This window comes from Callorhinus ursinus, unplaced genomic scaffold (assembly GCF_003265705.2).
Source record: "Callorhinus ursinus isolate GAN/ISIS: 27379988/994484 unplaced genomic scaffold, GSC_fseal_2.0 scaffold6, whole genome shotgun sequence".
In the NCBI taxonomy this organism is placed as follows: domain Eukaryota; kingdom Metazoa; phylum Chordata; class Mammalia; order Carnivora; family Otariidae; genus Callorhinus; species Callorhinus ursinus.
In genome coordinates, this window is record NW_027397068.1 from 9558569 (window position 1) to 9566076 (window position 7508).

The following is a 7508-nucleotide window of genomic DNA, read 5'->3' on the forward strand; positions in this document are numbered from 1 at the left end:
GTAGGAAACCTTAGTTTTGTCTGGTCCCAGGAATTCAGCTAGATAGCTATCAGATCATTCTGAACACCTGTGAACTCAGATGGAGATCTAAGAAAAGAATAACTGCAACTCTACAAATAGAAAAGCGACCACTTTCTGCAAGAATGAGAAAACAGAAAAACTCACCTCAAAAAAGAGAACAAGAGGCAGTACTGACTGCCAGGGACTTAATCAGTATGGATATAAGTAAGATGTTGGAATTAGAGTTTAGAACAACAATTATAAAGATACTAACTGGGCTTGAAAAAAGCACAGAAGACACAGAGGATCCCTTTCTGGAGAAACAGAAGAACTAAAGTCTAATCAAGTTGAAATCAAGAGGCTATTAATAAAATGCAATAAAAAATGGAGGCTCTAACTGCCAGGATAAATGAAGCAGAAGAGAGAATTAATGATATAGAAGACAAAATGATGGAGAATAAAGAAGCTGAGAAAAAGAGATAAACAACTATTGGATCACAAGGGGAGAATTTGCGAGATAAGTGATACCATAAAGCAAAACAATATTAGACTAATTGGGATCCCAAAAGAAGAAGAAAGAGAAAGAGAGGGGCAGAAGGTGTATTGGAGCAAATCATAGTGGAAAACTTCCCTACTCTGGGGAAGGAAACAGGCATCAAAATCCAGGAGGCCCAGAGAGCCCCCCCTTGAAAACAATAAAAATAGGTCAACACCCCAACATATAATAGTGAAACTTGCAGTCTCAGAGAAAAGAGAAAATCCTGAAAGCATCTCGGGACAAGAGGTCCATAACCTACAAGTGTAGAAACATCAGACTGGCAGCAGACCTAGCCACAGAGACCTGGCAGGCCAGAAAGGACTGGCATGATATATTCAGGGTGCTAAATGGGAAAAATATGCAGCCAAGAATACTTTGCCCAGCTAGATTGTCATTCAAAATAGAAGTAGAGATAAAAAGCTTCCAGGACAAATAGAAACTAAAAGAATTTGTGATCACGAGACCAGCCCTGCAAGAAATATTAAAAGGGATACTTTAAGCAGAGAAAGAGCCCAAAAGTAATATAGACCAAGAAAGGAACAATGCCATCACTTTACAGGTAATAAAATGGCACTAAATTCATATCTTTCAATAGTTACTCTGAATGTAAATGGGTTAAATGCCCCAATCAAAAGATGCAGGGTATCAGATTGGATAAAAAAGCAAGACCCATTGATATGCTGTCTGCAAGAGACTCATTTTAGACCCAAAGACACTTCCAGATTGAAAGTGAGGGGGTGGAAAACCATTTATCATGCTAAGGGACATTGAAAGAAAGCTGGGGTGGTAATCCTTATATCAGACAAATTAGATTTTAAACCAAAAACTGTAATAAGAGATGAAGAAGGACACTTTTTCATAATTAAAGGGCCTATCCAACAAGAAGATCTAACAATCGTAAATATTTATGCCCCTAACATGGGAACAACCAATTATATAAACCAATTCAAAACAAAATTAAAGAAACACATTGATAATGATACAATAATGGTAGGGGACTTTAACACCCCACTCACTGCAATGGACAGATCATCTAATCAGAAGATCAACAAGGAAACAAGGACTTTGAATGACACACTGGACCAGATGGACTTCACAGATATGTTGAGAACATTCCATCCTAAAGCAACAGAATACACATTCTTCTCTAGTGTACATGGAACATTCTCCAAAATAGATCACATCCTGGGTCACAAATCAGGTCTCAACTGGTACCAAAAGATTGGGATCATTCCCTGCATATTTTCAGGCTACAGTGCTTTGAAACTGGAACTCAGTCACAAGAGGAAAGTTGGAAAGAACTCAAATACATGGAGGCTAAAGAGCATCCTACTAAAGAATGAATGGGTCAACCAGGAAATTAAAGAAGAATTTAAAAAAATTCATGGAAACAAATGAAAATGAAAGCAACTGTTCAAAACCTTTGGGATGCAGCAAAGGCAGTCCTAAGAGGGAAGTATATAGCAAAATAAACCTTTCTCAAGAAATAAGAAAGGTCTTAAATACATAACCTAACCCTACACCTAAAGGAGTTGGAGAAAGAACAGCAAATAAAACCTAAATGCAGCAGGAGAAGAGAATTAATAAAGATTAGAGCAGAAATCAATGAAATAGAAACCAAAAGAACAGTAGAACAGATCAATGAAACTAAGAGCTCGTTCTTTGAAAGAATTAACAAGATTGATAAACCCCTGGCCAGACTTACCAAAAGAAAAGAGAAAAGACCCAAATAAATAAAACAATGAATGAAAGAGGAGAGATCACAACCAACCTGAAGAATACAAACAATTATAAGAACATATTATAAGCAACTATATGACAATAAATTAGGCAATCTGGAAAAAATGGATGCATTTCTAGAGGCATATAAACCACAAAAACCAAACCAGGAAGAAATAGAAAACCTGAACAGACCCATAACCAGTAAGGAAATTGAAGCAGTAAATAAAAATCTTCCAACAAACAAGAGTCCAGGGCTGGATGCTTCCCCGGAGAATTCTACCAAACATTTAAAGAAGAATTAATACCTATTCTTGTGAAGCTGTTTCAAAAAATAGAAAGGGAAGGAAAATTTCCAAACTCTTTCTATGAGGCCAGCATTACTTTGATCCCCAAACAGAAAAACACCCCACCAAAAAGTATTACAGACCAATATCCCTGGTGAGCATGGATGCAAAAATTCTCACCAAGATACTAGCCAATAGGATCCAACAGTACCTTAGAGGATTATTCACCATGACCAAGTGAGATATATTCCTGGGCTGTAAGGGTGGTTCAACATCCACAAATCAATCCACAAATCAATCAATGTGATACACTACATTAATAAAAGAAAGGACAAGAACCATATGATCCTCTCAGTAGATGCAGAAAAAGCATATGACAAAGTACAGCATCCTTTCTTGATTAAAACTCTTCACAGTGTAAGGATAGAGGGAACATACCTCAATTTCATAAAAGCCATCTATGAAAAGCCCACAGTGAATATCATTCTCAGTGGGGAAAAACTGAGAGCTTTTCCCTTAAGGTCAGGAACATGACAGGGATGCCCACTCTCACTGTTATTGTTCAACATAGTACTAGAAGTCCTAACCTCAGCAATCAGACAACAAAAAGAAATAAAAATCATCCGAATCAGCAAAGAAGTCAAACTCTCACTTTCTGCAGATGACATGATGCTCTATGTGGAAAACCCAAAAGACTCCACCACAACATTGCTAGAACTCATACAGGAATTCAGCAAAGTGGCAGGATATAAAATCAGTGCACAGAAATCAGTTGCATTTCTATACACAAACAATGAGACAGAAGAAAGGGAAATTACAGAGTCAATCCCATTTACAATTGTACTAAAAACCATAGGACACCTAGGAATAAACCTAACCAAAGAGGCAAAGAATCTGTACTCAGAAAACTATAGAACATTCATGGAAGAAATTGAGGAAGACACAAAGAAATGGAAAAATGTTCTATGCTCATGGACTGGAAGAACAAATATTGTTAAAATATCGAGGCTACCTAGAGCAATCTACACATTCAGTGCAATCCTTATCAAAATACTGTCAACTTTTTTCACAGAGCTGGAACAAACAATCTTAAAATTTGTATGGAATCAGAAAAGACCCCAAATCACCAGGGGAATGTTGAAAAAGAAAACCAAAGCTGGCGGCATCACAATTCCAGACTTCAAGCTCTATTACAAAGCTGTAATCATCAAGACAGTATGGTACTGGCACAAAAACAGATTCATAGATCTATGGAAGAGAATAGAGAACCCAAAAATGGACCCTCAACTCTTTGGTCAACTAATCTTCGACAAAGCAGGAAAGAATATCCATTGGAAAAAAAGACAGTCTCTTCAACAAATGGTGTTGGGAAAATTGGACAGCCACATGCAGAAGAATGAAACTGGACCATTTCCTTACACCATACACAAAAATAGACTCAAAATGAATGGGTGATGAATTAGGATGAAAGACCTAAATGTGAGACAGGAACCCATCAAAATCCTTGAGGAGAACACAGGCAGCCACCTCTTTGACCTTGGCCGCAGCAACTTCTTGCTAGACAGGTCTCCAAAGGCAAGGGAAGCAAAGGTAAACTATTGGGACTTCATCAAGATAAAAAGTTTTGCACAGTGAAGGAAAGAGTCAACAAAACCAAGACAACCGACAGAATGGGAGAAGATATTTGCAAATGTCTTATCAGATAAAGGGCTAGTATCCAAAATCTATAAAGAACTTATCAGACTCAACACCCAAAGAACAAGTAATCCAGTCAAGAAATGGGCAGAAGACACGAACAGACATTTCTGCAAAGAAGACAACCAAATGGCCAATAGACACATGAAAAAATGTTCAACACCACTCAGAATCAGGGAACTACAAATCAAAACTACAATGAGATACCACTTCACACCAATCAGAATGGCTAAAATTAACAAGTCAGGAAACAACAGATGTTGGCGAGGATGTGGAGAAAGGGGAACTCCCTTACACTGTTGGTGGGAATGGAAACTGTTAGAGCCACTCTGGAAGACAGTATGGAGCTTCCTCAAAAAGTTAAAAATAGAGCTACCCTATGACCCAGGAAATACCAGGTATTTACCCCAAAGATACAAATGTAGTAATCCGAAGGGAGACCTGCACCCCGATGTTTATAGCAGCAAAGTCCACAATAGCCAAACGATGGAAAGAGCCCAGATGTCCACTGACAGATGAATGGATAAAGAAGATGTGGTATATATATATAAAGGAATACTACTCAGCCATTAAAAAAATGAAATCTTGCCATTTGCAACAATGTGGATGGACCTAGAGGGTGTTATGCTAAGTGAAATAAGTCAATCAGAGAAAGACAATTATCATATGATCTCAATGATATGTGGAATTTAAGAAACAAAACAGGATCATGGGGGAAGAGAGGAAAAAAATAAAACAAGATGAAATCAGAGAGGGAGACAAACCACAAGAGACTCTTAATCATAGGAAACAAACTGGGGGTTGTTGGAGGGGGGATGGGTGGGGCAATGGGATAACAGGGTGATGGACATTAAGGAGGGCACGTGATACAATGAGCACTGGGTGTTATATAAGACTGATGAATCACTGACCTCTATCTCTGAAACTAATGATATATGTTAATTAATTCAATTTAAATTAAAAAAAATTTTTTTAAAAGATCTATGTTCAACAAATTCTTTTTCTGTTCTGTTTAGGACAGAGATTTTATTTATAGTAACAATTTGCCTGAACTCATACCGGACTAACAGAAAAATAAATCTTTTAACTTGCAAGTTGTCTTTTTTCCTATTACAAATATTAATTGACTCGGTGTTCATAAATGAAAACTTGGGACTCTGTATTTTCATACCCAAATAAATAAGCTGAACATATAATAACTTCTCTGAGAGAAAATAAGAGTTTCGGTTTCTTATACTCACAAATGAAGTACAATAGCAGAGACCAGAAGCTATAGATCTAATCTTTTTTACAAACTGATGAAGGCTTAGTGAGATAATTCCCTATTTATTTAGCAGAAGAACTAAACTTTACATAGAAAACAATGTCTTGGTTTTCTCTTCTTTAAATTGTGGACAAGATAATGCAATGTGTCAGTATGTAAAACATTTAAAACAATGTCTGACAGAGTTAGTATTTAATAAATGTTGGCTATTACTCTTATTATGAGAAAGTATTTTCAAAAGTACACACCTTTATACAAATAAAAGATACTATTTTATGCACTACCGCTACTGAGGAAAGGTCTTATAAATTTTATAATATTTTATATCACGTATCTTTGAATGATTTTATAATTGAAACAACAGTCATCTAGTTTCTCAGCTGGTTTTCTAGGTTCTTGATCATAGGATTAGAAATTGTGTAAGAAATACATTTGAAACAAACAGTTGATATTATGGGTGGCACAACATCTCAAAAGCACAAAAGTGGAAAGCTAAAAGAGTTGAAAGTCAGTTTGGTTTGCTAAGACTTCTCTTGTTTTTGTTTCATCACCTAGAATGTTCCCCCTGTTAGCCAGAGGTCAAGTGTGCTGATTAAGGGAAACAGCATCATTGGCCCATATGCAGGCTTAGAACCATGAAAGGGGGAAGAATCCCGTCTAGAGAAAGTTCAATTACATTTGTTTTTAAGTGCGTGAGTTTTACTGTATGCCATAGAGTAGAATTCTTAGATTTTAAAAAAATTCCAGAAGGTTGAAACAGAACAATATTTTGTGGTTTGTGTGTACATATTTACTGGAGAAGTGAGTGGGTGACTAAGGGCATGGAAAAGAATAGAATTAATGGATCTTAGACAACACATCAACAGGACTGCTGATGGACATTTGACAGATTGGTAAGTATCATTGTGCTGAAATATTTTCAATCAAGGCATTTGTGAAAAAGAAAATGCCATAATTCCAGCAAACAAAAGAAACATATATTTAATGTTTGGGAGCTTCTAATTAACTCTAGGCAATCTAAGGGATTTGTTGTTCAAGAAAATAAAAGGGATTGAATAACTACAGTCTGACCCAGTTGTTTAGAATAACTTTGATTTTCAGCAATGCAAAGCCAAACTGGTATAAAATTCTTCCTCACCACCATCACTGTCAATCATGTTACCACATCAAAGGCCGGATTCTTTTGATTGTTTTCTTGGTTGCTCCCAGGCCCTTTTTAAATATCTCTTTCCTTTAGAGGACACCTCTTTGGATGTTAATGTAGCTAACAAAGGCACAATGATAAGGAAGTGGAAAGAGAAGGGGAGGAGAAAAGAGTGAGCTAGATAGTTTCTAGAGCCTGAGGAAACCTTTGGGACTGTGATTCCACCAGACCTGGAACACTCTTGAGAGGTGACCGAGTACAAGGATTATGTCCGTTCCAGGAGATCTGACCTACACTTAAACTCCACTGTTTCCTCAAACACAGTGATCTCTGCATAGATATTTATTGATGGATAAGCAAGGAGTCACGATTGCCCTAGTCCATAGTGTGAACAAAGATGAAACTTCCTGGGGATTTCTGCAATGCAAGGCAAGTTGAGCTTGAAAGATCAAGGAGTCGGACTCTAAGATTGAGTCTTTCAATTCCAGCCATCAGACAACACTCCTTGAATTTCTGTTCCTGCGTTGGGAGTCAGAAAATGACTTCTACTCCCAATGTAGCCATGAAGCAACCATGTTCCCTTGGCAAATTTCTCTGCCTCCTCACTGTCAAATGAGGACCTTAGAGTAAGTTAATTAATACTCTTCCAGCTCTCACATTCTGGGATTCTATGAAGCATGAGTTCCACCATCCTTTCCCCATGGAGGGAGAGCTGTAGAAGTAGAAGAAACCTCTTTTCTGATGCTCAAGGGCATTTATTCTAGCTTGGGTTGGATGGTAAATGCTAACAATAGAGAGTAGGTTTTCTCTCTGCTAAGTGCACCTTGTTTCCTGACTCTTAGGACAACCTCATTAATCTCT